Below are 18662 nucleotides of genomic sequence, written 5' to 3' on the forward strand. Positions count from 1 at the left end.
AAGGGAAATAAGTTTAATAGAAAATTATAGGCATCCAATTCTATCTCTATCCACCCTCACCCAGGATGCTGCTCTTCACACTCATGGGGTACCAGGAAGGAGGTGATTTATAACTGGGTGTTGTCATAACAGAGGTACCTGTCAATATTAAAAGGTGTTTCCTCTGGCCCTTGTCCTGGAGGCTGACAGATAGGTTACTTTGTGGTAACCCAGAAGTGCTTTGGGTTTACAGGGCTCTACAACCCAAGCAGTAGTGCAGCCTACAGTGCTTATACAAACAAACCAAAGCAACTTCCAGAGAATGTGAGTGTCTTCTCCAAAGGACGCAGGAGTTAGACATGTGGTCTAATGTGGCTATCCTGACTAACGTAGTTCTACAACTGCTTTCAAAGACTGGTTCACTCCTTGAATATAAACAAATAGAGAAAAATCCTCCTTCCCTGAGGTTGAATTTGAACTCTGGGAAAGTCAAAGTTCTTCTAGAATAGGTTGTGTGGTGCAGCTAAGAATTTAATTTTGTTCATAAACAAGATAAGACTTTATAAGACTGAGACTCATGTGGACCTCATGAAATAAGTTGAAATAAAATCTCTGAGGATAAAATAAATGAATAAGTAAATAAATTGGATGCATTCTTTTGATTATAGACTCTTCTGCTTAATTTTTTATTTGAGAGAGCCACACTTCTTTTGAAGTATCCTAGAATTAAAACACTTCATGTATGCTTGCAAAGACAGTTGGAAAATGTGGAGATCATAGAAATTAGCTTACCCTGAAAGTATTTAAAGGGCAACTCCTCTACCAAGTACAAAAGGAAATGGAAACTGCTCTCTGGGGGTCTGTAATCTAGTAGATTTAATACACACATGCACATGCATGCATACACAAACACATGCCCAGACATGCACACACATAAACAGAGATAGAAGAATATATTTAAGATGCAGTATTTTAATATATATTTATTTATAAATTAGTTAAATGCAAAACAATAAAGAACCAATCTCCAAATTGTCATAGGAATTCACAAAACCAGAACATTGTTCTATTTCTAGGATTTTCCAATGGATTAGGCATCACTCTAATACATGTTAAGTAAGATTCTTGGGACCTTACTAGGTATTATGCAGTAAACCTTCGTCTTCTTTCCTATCTTTCACCACGAGTTTTAGCTATCAGGTTGTTACAATTACATTTTATGGATGAGTGAGTGAATTGCGAATTATCCCTGCTACCTTCTATCTTGGTTATCTCACATTACATATCTTATATCTGAGCATCCTTTCTAGTTGTCACATTCTACTGCTACCATCACCACACCCACTACACCTTTACTTCATAAAAGGAACAAGAAAAAGGAGGAGGAAGACTGTAATAATGACAGCAGCAGCAGCAACATTTATTGATCATATACCATATGCCAAGTCCTATTTATGCATTTTATCTCAACCATCTCATTTAATATTTATGAAACTAGTTGTAGGTATCCTCGACCCCATTTTACAGCTAAGGACTTAACTGAAGGCCCCTACAATTTAGGAAGTGGCAAAGCCAGAATTTTAACCATTGTCATTTCAATCCAGAGCCTGTGCTCTTAACCATTATTGGGGAGGAGAGGGGGCTCACATACTTGAAAGTTTCATTAACTCTCTTAGGTAGTACATATCCTTGAGGTATTCAGGTAGTCATTTATCAAATGGTGTATAAGTGTCTCCAGAGTTTTATAAAAAGATGTTTGCTGCCAGCCTCTCATTATAATACTCCCAGAGACAGATTATATTTAATTGCATGTGTTCTCCTATTAGTAGTTTTCCTTGTCCCTTCAAAATATAAAGAACAGGAAAATTAGAAAATTAAAGATGACTTTACAGCTGTGCCATTAATGCAACAATAGTGATGGAAGAATATTACACTGAGATTCCAAAGATCAAATTTCCCACCCTCCAAGCAAACATTTCTCAGTGAAATTCCTTTTATACTCATAGTAGGAACCTGACTCATGCCCATGACAGTTCTAAAATTTATAATTTTAATGTGATTCAGCTTTTCCAGATAAACATATTTTATTCATTAGTATGCACATTCTCATAAAGTTTCATAGTACAGGAAATATCAATGGTGATTCTCAAATTTTTCATCCCCAAATTTCATGAAGATACCACTTTGTACCAAATCCAAATGGAAGAGCTCTCTTTGGTTTGTGTAGGGGAGGGTGGGAAAAGCATTAATAGGTCAGAAGTCTGATTATCAAAAGACAAAATCTTGTGCCAAATTAGTTCAACCACAAATGGTTTGTGGTTGTGAAGACATCTGCCTCCCTGTCATTCCTCAGTTGTACAATTTAGCTGAAGGTGCCAGAAGATGCATAACAAAAGAACAATGGAAAGAATTTAGCTGGCACAAGAAGTAAGGTACATCTTTCTACATAAATTTGCTTGCTATATTTTACCTCCTTGGTGTTCCCTTTCTTGAAATACTAAAATGCATATGAATAAGTCAGATCTTTTTAACTTGGTCTCAGCCTGTATTTGGTCATGTAGTACACAAGTTCCATGAGTCAGCACCAGGCTTCGTGGGTAAGAGGTATTTTTAGTTCACCTTCAAACAAGAAGAAAACTATCCTTTAATAAGATTCATTTAAGAAAACTTAAATATATGTATATGTACATATATATATATACACAATTTGAAATAAATGATAAATGCATAGCTTGAGAAATAAAAATATAACATCACTTAACATTTCCCATATGAGCAGGACAATAATATATGTCACTTACATAATATTCCTAGCAAAAGAACTTTATTCAGTAACTGGATCAACTAATAAATTGGCACTGAATAGCTATAATATATATTTACAAAGCTTGTAATGTTCTAAGCACTTTTTGACTCATTGGATTTAATTCATGTAGTTCTCAAAAAAATAATCAAAATACCTTATGTTACCAAGTTCTCTGCTAGGTACTGAGAATGCAAGAATGAGCAGCACTTTTTTAGTTCTTATCCTAATGGGACATAGAAATTAAGAAGAAAGACACATAAATAACCATTTTAACTCCATATGAAAATGATGTAATGAAATAATATTCAAAGTGTTTAGCTACATTCTGTTCAGAAACACTCTTTAATTCCTGTATTAAAGTTAGCATTGGTGTCAGGAGCATAGAATGAATTCTCTAAGGCCTTAGAGCTAATTGAAAGCAGAGTTAGGATGAGAATCTTCATCTCTAATATTAGTACTTGGCACCTCTTCCAATTAGTCAAGATAATATTCTAGAGATTTCAACCTCGAAACACTCTGCTATTATTTTAGATGAGCAGAGTGATATATGTTGCTGGTCATATCATCTAATAAGTGGTTATTCCTAGGGCTGATTATTTCAGTAATGTTTAAATGTCTAATCTTGTAAAGGCATGATACATTTTCAGAATAATTTCTCTGTACTTTCATTACTCTGAAGTTCATGATCTCTAACACTTGAGGAAATTACCATTTGTCTTTTCCTTTTAGCATCCATGGCCTTAGTTCCACTTGTCCACATTAATCTCATTGAACTGACTCTTGGGGAATACCAGGCCAACACTGCCAGTTAATTTGCAGATCCCTCTGTGAGTGTACATTCCTGTGAAACTGATAAAAACAAAGCCTGGGCACAGGCTAGGAAAGGCAGGCACGAAAACATGAATACAGAGGAGCTGAAGGAATGCTGCTTCTTGCCCCAGAAGTGTGGAACTGGATTGAAAGAACTTTTCCAAAAAGCATCTCCAAGAGGAAGGAATCACTATGACATATGACTCATATCCCTCCAAGAAAACTCTTCATTCCCAAGAATTTGTCTTCCTTCCTCTTTTAACCCTTGATTGCCCCAAGTGACACAATCATGAATTTCATGGTAAACAGACATTGGTTCTAGAAAATAACGTGCCCAATAATTGAAGGACAGATATTTATCTGGTAGATCTCTTCCATGATACTCATCAGGTAGATAACATAAGCAGCATATTCATACTTGTCTGTGAGATAGAGACTTCTAAAATTATTGACCTAATAAATGGTCATTATAAGTTTTAAAGGAAACAATGTGCACAGGTGTATTGCATAAGGTGTGGCCTACAGTGAAATAAATAGGATTTACCAAATTATACAATGATTAACTCCTCATTATGGACTGAATAAAGATTAATTTCTTCACCTGTTAAGTAGAAATAAAAATAATCTATTCTATAAACTTGAAAAAATTTAATGAAGTCCTAAACATAAGTATTTAGCTTGGTGTCTGCCTAAAATATGAGCTCAATAAATGTGAGCTTTCAGTATGTTTTATAGGCATAAAGTTACAGTGCAGTCTATCTTAATTTGCAATTAATTGGCTACTCTTTTTAAAGTAGTTTATAGTTTAAAGTTCTATTCTTTGTGTAAAACTTATGAATTGATTAATGGCCAAAGTGTCTGATGCTCTTGGCGAGTACCATACCCTGTAGTGAGGGTAACCATAGATCTCAGTTTGCCCCAGGCAGGAGAGTTATGTCTGCTTTCCTTCTCAAAAGTGTCTAAAATTGGAAGATAAGTTATATGGTCATTCTACAAGTACTCTTAAGGCCTCTGTCCCTGCCCAAATACTTATACGCTTATCAAGTTTCACCAATAGCAGTTCCCAGTGGTATTTTTGCCAAATTTACTTATTATTATAACTTCAGGATCAATTAAAATTTACATAAAGTTATGAAAATGCTATGGATTAGATGTAGCTTAATTAAAAATTTATACACAATAGTGAAAAATTCTATAGTACTGAGCATGAGAGAAAACTAAAAGATCAGGACATGGGACAAGAAGGATTTTGTAATGTACAAGTCTCTGCCCTCATGTCATTTCCTAAGTTTCTTTAAGTTTTGACTCTAATTCAGAGAAACTAAAAGTAAAAATCGTGGAGAACACCAATAAAGAATGTGAAATTTGAAGGCAGATGTATGTTCACAGATATTAGACCCCAAAATAAACTTGCCAGGAAATAATTTGTCCAAGTACACTAGTCTAATAACTAACAGCACTGAATCATAAGCCTAAATGTGTCTTAAACTGTATTCCTTGCTTTCAGTTGTTATAGGTAGTAGCCCTCACACCCCCATTATGAAGAGAAAATATAAAGGCCAGAGTGAGCAAGAAAACACAGTATCAGCTTTAGATCTTAAGTCTAAAAGGTTATGAATTAATTGTAGAAGACTAACTATACCTTTTAATAACAAAAAGCATCACAAATTAAGGATAAATTTTTATGATTAAATATTAAAATCCCATTAGGAGACATTTTTAATTACTACAGAAGAAATTAAAAGATTAGGTACATACTGGCGATTTATTTTCTGTTTATATTCTACTAAAACTTAAGTGCCTACATAATTCTGCCATAGCACACTAATGGAATGTATTTGATCTGCAGTCAATCAATGCACAAAATATTATGTCAAGCAAGAAACTTTCATTGCATCCTCGGCGTTCACTATTTAATCCTCCTAAATTGATATCTTCTCTTAGAACACTGTGAAATATAACTATAAAATAGACTCCTGCTCCACCAATAATTGAATTGGGCTCTTCTCTGAAAGATGATCTTAATTACTGTGAAATAAGGAAAACAAAAATAAAACATAGTTAAATTTAAAACAAGGTTTAAGAATTTTAAAATAATGAGCACAGTTTTATCTGCATATTTCATTGACATTAATGGGAAATGTGCAGCTAAAGAACAAGCAACACTTAGCAATTTTACACTTTATTGGTCACTTCTTTTCCATTTTCTTTATATGTGAGGAACTTGGTAGAATTATTACAAAAGGAGTTATGGTCCCCAAACTGCTAATAATATGTTGTTTCAAATTAAAATATTTAGACCTTTTACTATCCATTCCAACAGCCTCTGGCTATCATTGACTAACTTAAAATAAATAAAATTTAAAATTCAGCTACTTAGTTGTATTAGCCACATTGGAAGTACTCAATAAACACATGTTGATAGTAGTTACTTATTAAGCAATTTAGAAATAAAACTTTGAAATTTTCTACTGAACAGCCTTGAACTAGCTGTTAGAGGAAGCTCTTTTTATCTTTGATTGGTTCCACATATAATGTCCAGTTTAAGACTTTCTAATAGGCTGGAATCAGATTGTTTAAAAGCAATTTATTATTATTATTAATTATACCAAGCTATTTCGGAGCTCCAAATTCTCATTCAATAATCTCAATGTTTTCTCTACGAAAAGTTTTTACAGACCGCAAACACACTACTCTGGGAAACAGCTCATCTTCCCTATAGTATTCTCCAAAGCTTCTGTTTTCCTGCTCCCCCACTTATGTTTATGGTACTCCAATCTCCAGAGCCACCTTAAAATAATCTTCAAGAGCATATCTTTCATTTCTTCTTCACACTTCTAAATGTACGTCACGCCTTTTTTATTTCCCACACACATATACACCTTTCTCTTCTTCCTGTCCACCTTCAGTGCCTCTAATTTATCAATCTGTGTTTCCCTACTGTAATCCATCTTCTAAACAAAAGCCAAAGCAGCCTCCTAGAGCATAGATAAGATGACAAATCTGAATCCAAATGAAGTGTCAACCCCTTAGAGTAGCATTAAGGAACTTCCTAATTCTTTATACATGCTACCAATGCTCCCCACAACGCCTTAATAAAACACTGCTGTGATTTTTAAAGAATCTCAATGAACATTTGTTAGAAGCCTTTTCCAAATAATCTTTGTGACCCTCAGTTCCTCCATCTATAAAGTGAAGAAAGAATATTTCCTTTCACTGGCAGAGTGGCTCAAGTTATAGAGCACTTGCCTAGCAAGCGTGAGGTCCTGAGTTCAAACTGTAGTACTGTATTTAAAAAAAAAGTATTTCCTTCCAGGAAAAACTTAGAGATCAAAATTGAAACATGTAATAAATTGTTATTGTTAATTTAATCATCATCATTACCATCATCATCATGGTCATCAATTTGACTCTATCCTCCAAACCTCTAGTTGCATTCTCAAAGATGCCTGCACAGACAAACTGGTAAAATGTTTCATTTTACTGGTGATGGAAAATGGGTCAGACAATACACCATCCACTTGCCATGACCAATCATATCAATGAGGAGTAGCCTCAGGATAGTGATGACCTCCTCATTACAACTAAATGTTACTCAGCCATCGCTGAAGCTCCATGCTATAAATGACCTTAAATTGTTTTTATAAGAGCTCTGAACTTGGCATAAAGATTTTCATTGTATCATTGTACTCCTACCTCCTGATACAAAGATAGCCTATAGTTTGCATATCTGATTGTCCACATACAATACTGACACTACCCCGTTGGTATTATTTCATTGACACCAAATAAAACTCCCTGAAATATTGTTACTATAAGGATTATTTCACTTTTCATTCTTAGCTTTCATTTGAGAATTTTGATTCTCCAGTTTTTTTTTTTTTCAGGTGCTCTACAGACACATTTTAGGAATAGCCTCCCATAAAAGTAGCTGCCTTTGATTTTAAAACAGTAACTTGCTATTAGTAAATATATAGAATTTGCTGAATGACCATAATATCTTCATGAAACTATCCTAGTAAGTTACTTTTGCATTTTTACTTTCCTTGTACAGAGTTCCATTCCAAAAAACAATAAAATAATGCTTAAAAAGCAGTTTGTAAGGAAGTTCTAAAAAAAAAAGTATACTCTGATCCTTATGGAAAATGGGGTAAATCAGGTATTACCTTTTCTAATTTAAGGCATTTATAGTTTCTATGGTGCAAACTATGTTTTTATTTTGTTTCATTTTGTTTTTAAATAGTCTCAAGGTGTTAGAATATTTAGAGCATTTTCTCACATGATAAAAATATTTATGTTTCTCAAAAATAACCTACGAGTGAGTTGCTCCCTATATAGTGCTATGGAAAGCAAAGTGTATACAAAACAGAAAACCAAAAGGACTATAAGCAAAGATAAAATTGTGACTTTTAAGATATATACACAAAATGGGTACCCGTTGCTCATACCAATAATCCTAGCTTCTTGAGAGGCTGAGATCAGAAGGATTGCAGTTCAAGACTAAGCTGGGCAAAAAGTTTCTGAGACCCCATCTCCAAAATAACCACCAAGAAATGGATGCAAGATGTGGCTCAAACAGCAAAGCACCTGTTTTGCAAGCTCAAAGCCTTAAATTCAAACCTCAATCTCACCAAAAAAAAAATGTTCAAATACTGTACATTTTGGTTATAATTCAGAACATACATCTTATTTATTTTGTCATTTATGATAAGCGATTAAGAGCTCAATTATAAATAGTTGATTGAAGGAAACATATATATATAATACATATATGTAATATACATATAATATGTATAATAATATTATACATGTTATAATCAAATCAAGTGTAATATATAAATATATATACTCTTTAAATATTGCATCTCATTACAGCCCTGTGTCTCAAAATGTGTTCCCTGGGCCAGCAGGGTCAGATCCACTTAACATGTTCACTTGAGGTCAGATTCATTCTTGGAGTCATCTGATTTTTGAATATGTGTCTTCACACACATTCAAAACAGATGTGAGGCCACAAGAGACTTGTCTATGTCTCTCCCAAAATTCATACTGAAAAATTGAATTCCTGACTTAGATACAGGATAATTACTTATAAATTAGGTTGTATAATTTCTCCTCAGGATGACAAATGTGTTTTTCAAGTCTTCTTGACAAAATTTTAATAGGAAAACAAACCAATACTTACATAATCAAAATTGTATTTGTGTGTGTGTATGTATATATATGTATATGTATTTATACACATATATATCCTAGTCAGTGTAACACAGTTTATTTTTCATTCCACTATAAACATATTCAAATATATTTTACTCTGGTTTTCATTAAAATTCATTGATGACAACTTGTAAAAATATCTTCAAGGCAATTGGACAAAGACATAAATTTCTAAAGAACAAGACTCCCCCTTTAGAAAGTGACAACCTGTAATACTGAATTGTACAAAACTCTAAGCATACATAAAAATGGAAATTATGAGGTTAAGAAAAGTGAGTGAAAAATTTGTCAGTTTTCCAATGTCTCCATATTCTCTAACACAAGAAGATAACACACATCAAGTATTACATTTCAGTCCCAAAGGCAACACTGTTGGGATAATTAATCTTAATATGTGAATGAGTTTATCATATTCCAGTGGAAGTCATTCTTGCATATGTTGCTCCATCAGTTAGTCACATATTTTTATCATGAGAACAGCTATGACTTTAACAGGTAATGAATCCAGTGTGTGATTGTAATTTGACCTTCAGATTGCTTTAATTGGTTGAATAACTCTATGTTCCTTTTCCTATATTTAAAACCTCTCAAGCAAACAAGACTAGAAAGTGAAAAGACAACAATGAAGCAATTGAAACTGTTCATTTCTTAGCATTTCATGAATTCATAGAACCAAAATACTCTGGTAGCCATAAACATAAAAGGAAATATGCATATTCAGATGAAGTTGCAACAATTTACAAATTAAATTAAATACAAGAAAATCTTGTACAATCTCTTCTTTTTCACAGCACCAGTGGTTTCAGTAATGTGAACTCTGCATATGTTACAAGAAAACTTTGCTTCCATAAAAAAGAAAGAAGTACATCAAAGTACGTCCAACCCTCAGACCACTGTGAAAAATCAATTTCTGTAAGGTGCTGGAAGCCAAGCAAACCTAACTTTCCCATATATCATATCCCTCTTTGTTGAAAATCAGACATATTCTCCATTGGCTGGTCACCCATGGATTCGTGTGATATTAAAAGACATGAAGCCCTTTTCTAGTTCACTTAGGAATGGAAACATTAATTTCATTTAGAGGTAGAGACAGCAACATATTAAAAACTAAATTATCCTAAATTTAAAATGATAAGAAATTGTCAAAGAAGATCATATTACAGTGGACTATATTTACCTTTGCTGATCCTAACAAAGGTGACATTGGCTAGAGCTTATTGTACAACTTAAATGGCCAATGCCAACTACAACCCATGGTTACCCATCAAAGATTCAAGATTTTCAGAAAAAGAATACCTGTTTAGAACTCTTACTATTTCCATCCGTCTGCAATAAACAAACTAGATCCATGTCTACCACCCTGTACTAGTATCAACTCAAAATGGATCAAGGACCTTCATATCAGACCCAAAACTCTGAAGTTAGTACAGGAAGGAGCAGGAAACACTCTGGAACTAATAGTAATAGGCAAGCACTTCCTCAATAGAACCCCAGCAGCCTAGCAACTAAGAGAAAGGATGGACAAATGGGGCTTCATAAAACTAAAAAGCTTCTGCACAACAAAAGAAATGGTCTCTAAACTGAAGAGACCACCCACAGAGAAAACATTTGCCAGCTACACATCAGACAAAGGACTGATAACCAGATTATACAGGAAACTTAAGAAACTAAACTCTCCTAAAATCAATGAACCAATAAAGAAATGGGCAACTGAACCAAACAGAACTTTCTCAAAAGAAGAAATTCAAATGGCCAAAAAACACATGAAAAAATGCTCACCATCTCTAGCCATAAAGGAAATGCAAATCAAAACCACACTAGGATTCCACCTCACCTCTGTTAGAATAGCCATGATTTTTTTTTATTTCATTCATATGTGCATACAATGTTTGGGCCACTTCTCCCCTCTTCCCCCTGTCCCCTCCCTTACCCCCTCCTTATCCCTCACTACCCTGCAGAAATTATTTTGCCCTTATCTCTAATTTTGTTGAAGAGAGAGTATAAGCAACAATAGGAAGGACCAAGGGTTTTTGCTAGTTGAGGTAAGGATAGCTATTCAGGGCCATTATTAAAAACATCACCAACAGCATGTGCTGGTGGGAGTGCAAGCTGGTGCAACCACTCTGGAAAACAATCTGGAGGCCTCTTAAAAATCTAAACATAGACCTGCCATATGATCCAGCAATCCCACTCCTGAGGATATATCCAAAGGAATACAACACAGGTTACTCCAGAGGCACCTGCACACCCATGTTTATTGCAGCACTATTCACAATAGCCAAGTTATGGAAACAACCAAGATGCCCCATTACTGACGAATGGATCAAGAAAATGTGGTATTTATACACAATGGAATTTTATGCAGCCATGAAGAAGAACGAAATGTTATCATTTGCTGGTAAATGGATGGAATTGGAGAACATCATTCTGAGTGAGGTTAGCCACACTCAGAAGACCAAAAATCCTATTTTCTCCCTCATATGCGGACTTTAGATCTAGGGCAAAGGCAGCAATGTGGTTGGACTTGGATCACATGAAAAGGAGAGAACACATATGGGAGATATGGGAATAGGTAGAAAACCCAAAACATGAAAGTGTTTGATGCCCCACTCCAGAGGAACTAATACAGAAACCTTAAAGTGACAGAGGTCAACATAAGAAGGGGATCAGGAACCAGTGTAAAGATCAGTTAGAGATGAATCAACTTGGTTGTAACACATTTGTACATGAAAGCAATGCTAGCAATCTTTCTATATAGCTATCCTTAACTCAACTAGTAAAAACACTTTGTCTACCTTATTATGCTTATGTCTTCTTTTCAACAAAATTAGAGATAAGGGCAGAACAGGTTCTGCCTGGAAGTGAAGAGGGATGGGGGGGGAGAAGGTGGGGGATGGGGGCAGGAGGGAGAAATGACCCAATGTATGCACATGTGAATAAATGAAAAATAATAATTTTTTTTAAAAAAGAATTCTTACTATTTCCAGTTGGAAACATGTATCTATTAACCAGAAATAAAACTGTGCTAACATGAGACTGTTTCACCAAAGACTTCCACTTAGAGTTCAGTTTAATACATCCAAACACTGAATTTATACAATGTATGCAGTATACTCAGTGTTCTTTTTAAAACTAAAAGACAAACTCATGCATCTTCTTTGGGCAGAGATTCAGTATATCAGTACAGGACATTTAGAGATTGGTTCACCATTTGAAAGGGGGAAAACTGCTTATTAAAAGTAAAATTATATAATGTATTTTTAAAGTTGTCACTTAATGTTCCAATTCCTTAAATTTTAAAGATACACAAAGTACATGTTAAAAATAATAAAAAATTCAATCCCCAGTACTACGAAAAAATTATCCATTCCTCCTACATTAACATCAAATATTATATCATCTGATATTGTATAGAAAAACCACCATTAAGAATTGTTCTACCAAAAAAAGACAGAGTAAAATGAGTTGTCAGTTTCAAGTAGAACAATGTATTACCCTGATTCTTTAAATATGTTATAATGATTTGGCAAAATCATTTTGCTCTTTTATACTTATAAACAAGTGCCTCTGTTCTGTTCTCACATTTTCCTGGCACAAAATCTGAACATAAAAATCAAAATTCTTATTTAAATTGACTGACAAACATAACTGCTCTCCCACCTAGGAAAATGTCTGGCTTATAAAATCTTTGTTTCTATTTAACAAGAATTTTGACCTTTTAAAAATCAAGGTTCCATAAAGACAATTCAAGCAGACATTGAAAAGTTTCCAGGAATTTTTTAACTGAATCAGAACTGATAAGGATTAATTAGCTACATCTGTCCTCATGACAGTCTTGATGTGAGAACAATAATCAAATGAAAGCTCTGTCAATAGAAGTTGGCAGTGATGAAGACTTTTTGCCTCTGTGTCTCAGATCCAAACCCCCACTGCAAAAGCATTAGTGAAAATGATGTAGCAATGAAGTAGAGGACATGACCCACTATGCTTGGAAACAGACCAGAGAAGTCTAGGAATATCTAACTGCCTTTAAGTAATAAAGAGTAAAAACAGAAATTAACACTGCATAATGTCCTTGATAGAAAAAAGATATAAAGTTGCCTTTGCTGCACAAAGAAAGGGCCTACATTGACAGTATATCCAAGTGTTGGAGGATGAAGATCTCTGTTTGCTTATTTTCATTTTACAGATAACAGAAGTATTGCAAAACAGAAAAGAATACAATGATGATTCATAACTGATCATTAATATAGAAAATTATATGACCACACTTGCAATTTGGATCTTAATCCCCAGTTCTGGCAAGCATCTCCACAATATTTTCTTAGTAGGGTCAAGGTTCATGGGTTTAATCGTACAGGACCATGCTTAGAAGGACTTCATGCTTAGCTTAATCCTAACTGTCACTGTCTTGTAATTCTTGTCAATTTTTAACAAGAGCTCCACATTTTGACTTTTCTCTGGTTCCTGAAAATTATGTTGGCTGCCCTGTTCCTAGACAAGTCTCTCATACTCTTTTATTTCCCCAAATGACTATTTTATATCTCATTTACTTTCCTTTCCCAGTTTCTTATCCCTCTGTTCCTTCTCATTTTAATGATTTGGGTATGTTATTTTACTGCATAGGAAATGAAGACAATCAAAGAATTCCCCACCTCCTATAAATATTCATCATTTTACCTACAACTATATTCAAGTTAATTCTGGTCTGCTCCTGTTATTTTGATTGAATTGTTCTTCTTTTTATCTAAATTAGTGACCTAATCCACAGGGGACATGAGTTTACTCATAGTCAATCCTATGACAGAACACAAAATTTGCCTAATTGTAGAATATGATATTAGGAAACCCTCTAGTCTGAGCCACATTTCCCATTTCCACCTTTAGTAAGACTAGTCATAATATTTTTAGAACTCTATCTGTTCACTCTTTAGGGGGAAAAAAACGATGTTCCTTAGAACCCTCCCTCAAAGTCCTTAAGAGCAACTGTTTATTTAACAAGTTCTTGTTGAATGAATAAATGAGTGGCATTCATCATATTCTTAAATATTTCTTTACTTAATCTACAAAATCACCTTAAAAATGTGAATTTTCTTAATTTTGATTCTCCTACCATAATAATAACACATTCTTTCATTAGAATAATGTGGACAGATTCTTATTTGTTATTTCATAATAGGAACTATTTCAAGTAAGAGGTAGTGGATAATGCCTAGGTTTACTTAAGAACAACTTATAATGAATCTGGTAAAATGATGAAACTATCAATGACTATAAAATTCAGATTTCACTCTTTCCCTATAAGACAAGCTATCTACATTTTGATTAAAGTCCTTCATTTTCTCCTAACACAATGGACAAATCGCATAATTTGCATTTGTATTATGCTACTTCCAATCAAGCCTACTGCAAACAATTCAGCTCAATCTTATTTCCCTTCAAAAATAAATACTCAATTCGATCTCACCACATCTATAGACCAGATTTCCATATGAAAACTGAGAAGAATAAACTAGATGAATGCTTTCCAATTGTGTCCCTCTTGGTGTTTTGAAAATGTTTTGGAAGGAAACCCAGTGGATTTCCCTCTTTTCTACCAAAGTAAATCAGTTTTTATCTCTTTGAGTTTCCTTAAAGTTTTTCATAATGTTTTGTTTATTCTTCTGCTAAAAATGGTCTAAATTTCCTTACCTCTAGTGTCTAAACAAAATATTTGTTGAGTATAACAAAAAGCAAATAGTTAACTTATTATTCAAAGAACCCATATCAAAGAAAAAATCAGTATATTTCCTCAGAAAAAATATTGTGTGAAAGTAAGAGGTAACTGATTAGACAACTTTTGAAAAAAGGGAGTGGGTAGTAAGAAATAAAGAAATAAGGGAAAACAATTTTAAAAGCATATATCTACCCATACATTCTCCTTTCTTCCTCAAGAGCTTAGGACATGAGCTTACCCAGATTTAATAAATAAAATTTGTAAATTAACAAAAGCTTACAATAATATTTAGTGCAGACATAATATTCCCTTGTTGGTTTTAGGCCCTTAAGGAAATTCTACTTTAAAATTATGAGGAATAAATCAATTTGGTGTTTAGGATTGAACCCAGGGCCTTGAACATGCTAAGCCCATACTCTACCACTGAGATACTTCCCCAACCCTCAACATCCTGAAAAACTTTTTGATTTAAAAAAAAGGAAATGAGATACATCCACATAAAACTCTCACATGAGTGTTAATGGCAGATTTACTAATTATTACTAGAACTTGGAAACAACCAAGATGTCCTTTGATAAGTGAATAGGAACACAAACTGTGAAACACTCGTACAATATAATACCACAGAGTGACAAAAACAAAAAAGGTCTCAAGCCACAAAAATGACATGGGAGAAATGTAAATGAATTAGCTAAATATTAGAAGTCAATCTGAAAAGATTAACTGGATGATTTCAACTATATGACTTCATGGAAAAGGCAAAAACTATGGAGATGTGAAAGTCATGGTTGCTGGGGATTCAGGGGTTGGAGGAATAGATGGAGCAGAAGATTTTTAGAATCCTGAAATTTTTCTGTATGATACTGTAATTATGCATATGTGCTACTATACATTTGTCAAAACAAGCAGAATGCACAACACCAAGAGTGAACTCAATAGTGACTTCAGCTATTACTTATATTACCAACATTGGCTCACCAATTGTAACAAATGTACCACACTAATGCAAGTTATTAATATTAGAGTAACATAAGTTTAAGAAGTAGGAGCATGTATTGGAACACTGTACTTCTGCTCAATTTTCCTGTAAATTTCAGCAGCTAAATAAATAAATAAAGTTCTATTCTTTAAAGGCCCATAAAAATGTAATGGAAAAAGAAAACAAAATTTTGCTAGTGAAGTAATACTTCATTTTAAAAAAAAGTATTAGAAAATATACAACTTGGGTTTTTTTGGTTTTTGGTTTTTTTTGGAAAGACTTTGAAGACAAGTAGACCAACATTTCAATTTAGCTTTGCTATTTACCAACTTTTTGACTTTGGACAAAAGTGTTTTGGCCTCTTGAAACCTAAGTTTTAGAATTTACAAATAGAGAAAATATTTGCATATAGGTCCTTGGGTTTGTTTTTCTCAATATAAAATATTTAAAAACCTAATAATGCTCTTTTATTTGTTCTTATGAAAATAAGAACAGTATCAAGCTATGAGATGGTTCCATTTGAACCATTCGTATAAATTTACTACTTTATACCTACAAGAGTTCTATAATAGAAAAGCTTACTACTCAACATTATTATGAATGCATATAATTAAAGTCTTGCTCATTTCCAAGCCTTAAAGAGGTGGTCAATTTATAGCAATAAATCTTCAATCTGAACTTTTTTGTACATAGATGTTGTTCTTATCTAAATAAGCATAACTTAAGACCATGATTCTGTTGTTGAATATTTTATGTTAAATAACACTATCAACATTTAATAGAAATTTGCTTTGGCTTTTCTTAATCAGAAATCTGAGCGCCTTTAAGTACTGGCATGTCTTTCTGGGCACATGCATTACTGTGCAATCTGTTGCTATTTGTAAAATATTTATTCCACATTACTCCGGTTGGTTGATTTAGGTTTCATTTCCACAGAGAGCTGCAAAGAAGCTTTTCAAACATTCTAAATCTATCCTAAATCCCTTTTCTCTGTAGAATTCTTAAATTGTGATAGTCTGACAAAAGCAATTATTTCTCAGTAATCATACTGGAAGAATTTTGAAGCCACACAAAATCATAAGCAAACGGTGGTCTGAAAAAGGCTTAGAAACATCACACCTTTACACAGGAGACCTGCAGATACACAGAGTGGAACTTTGCCCTCAGGAGAACTTAGAAATATTCTGCTCTCAGTGTCCTGCTGATTCATTGTTTGACCTTGCTCAAGGACTCTTTCACTACAAGTGGTAGGTGAGCAAATGTGTCAATATCTCTTATATTCTTTAGTGATAGTTTATGGATTGATAATCTTATTTTAAGACACAAATCATAAAAGGAGTGCTGCTAAGAAATGCAATGCATAACTATTATTTATGCAAAGTGCAAACAGAAAACTGAAATGTATTAATTTGAAAATCTGAATAGTGTTTAGAGGGTTGGCACAAATGCAAGAGACCATTTGGTCTGAGATAAATTCACTTCTTTTCTAAGATTCAAATGAAAGAAATAAACAGATTATTGCACACACAAATCTTCACTGTATAATGTATTCAGAGATCTTAGAGTGGAAATTAGTTCACATTTAGAAAAAGTTCCATTTTTCACACACTTTTGTTTTGTCCATGAAAAGCCCAGCTGCTTGCCCAGCTGTTTGTCAGTCATTCTTGACCATGGCTCTATTATAGAATTGTGTTCTCCTGCTATTTCCTTCAAAGCTAAAAATGTAAACATATTTCCTTCATTTGAAGGTCATAGAGAAAAGTTTATGACTCTATAACTATGAAGATAAGGACATACTATTTAGATATTGTTGTTCAAACATATGGTATATATAAGAATTGAATCCTAATTGAGTTCTTAAGGCTTTGTTACATAGCTGTCAAATGATCAGTTATCATAAGATAAAGAGCTCAGTTTTTGCTCATATACTATATATCTACAATTCCCACTTCAATTTTGACTCTACTGAATAAGGCAAATTAATATACAAACAAAATATAATGAAAAAAGAATGTCACAGATCTGTGACTTACAAGACTTGTCAGAATGTCACAGTGAGCTGTGAAATAGTAGAATCAGGGTCAGCCTTCTCTGACACCAAATGATGATGTGACCTTGGGAAAACATCCAGGCCTCCATTTACACACAAAAATTGAGGACCATAGACTAGGTCATAGATTTTTAAAACTGTGTTATAGCACTTTTGGGTCTGAAGGTATTTTTGGAAAGGTTAGGTAGAAGAAAAAAGAAATAAAAGAAATTCAGACAGGTAGGACTTTTACTCCCCTATTCACTAGTACAACTGAACAAATTCTAAACCTTGATGTTATCATAAGATTTAATTTGATAAAACTATTTCATCTTATAAATTCACATTTAATAATTAGGTGAGTTCTATAGTCTTTTGCATATCTAAGTGTCAAATGAAAAAATAATTGATGAAATTAGGATAAAGTATGGTCATTGTTATCCCTCAAACAAATCTACATGTGAGGTTGCTTAGTGGAATCCCTTGGTATCAAAGTACATAAATGTCAATAAGTTCACAGAGTAAAACACTCTGGCAATTTAATCCAATTGACAAAGGCAACAAAAAAGTATAAATGAATGAATCAATTTATCTAATATTGTTATATGCTATATATTTATCTAATAATACATTACTCATCTAATATACTATAAGTGAATATATAGCATTTTTCATGCTGAGTGTAACAGAATTTAATGTGGAAATGATATTCATATAAAATATATATATAAACATATTTTTAGATGTCATTAAGCATTTGATCTTACTTCTTTTGTGAATCAGATTGCTATTATCACTTCAGTGTTTTTCATTCTTGATTTAATAGAGAAATCATACATTTAAAATGCCTTGGTGTATTGCACAGATGATTATTACAACAAATCTAGAATTATAGCACAAAATCTTGATGCATATACTTTTATACATTTGTCTTAGGATCAAACCTGACAAAAATACATTAGAAACTTAATATTCTTTAACATTTTTAGATCATAAATGACAGAACTGTGAACATAGTGACTGATGAAGGTAAAATTTAAAATTTAAATAATCAGATATCAAGAGACATACAACACAAAAAGAATGCAATTAGAAGCAGTAAAGATGTTACATACAAACATCAACT

The 18662-nt window shown here is 33.3% G+C and overlaps 1 protein-coding gene across 11 annotated transcripts in view; it reads right to left on the minus strand.

Moving 5' to 3' along the window:
* The window catches only part of Kcnc2 (potassium voltage-gated channel subfamily C member 2), a 263474-nt gene that overhangs the window by 124970 nt on the left and 119842 nt on the right, over nucleotides 1-18662 (minus strand). The window lies entirely within an intron of this gene.

This window comes from Castor canadensis, chromosome 8, assembly GCF_047511655.1.
Source record: "Castor canadensis chromosome 8, mCasCan1.hap1v2, whole genome shotgun sequence".
Lineage (NCBI taxonomy): Eukaryota > Metazoa > Chordata > Mammalia > Rodentia > Castoridae > Castor > Castor canadensis.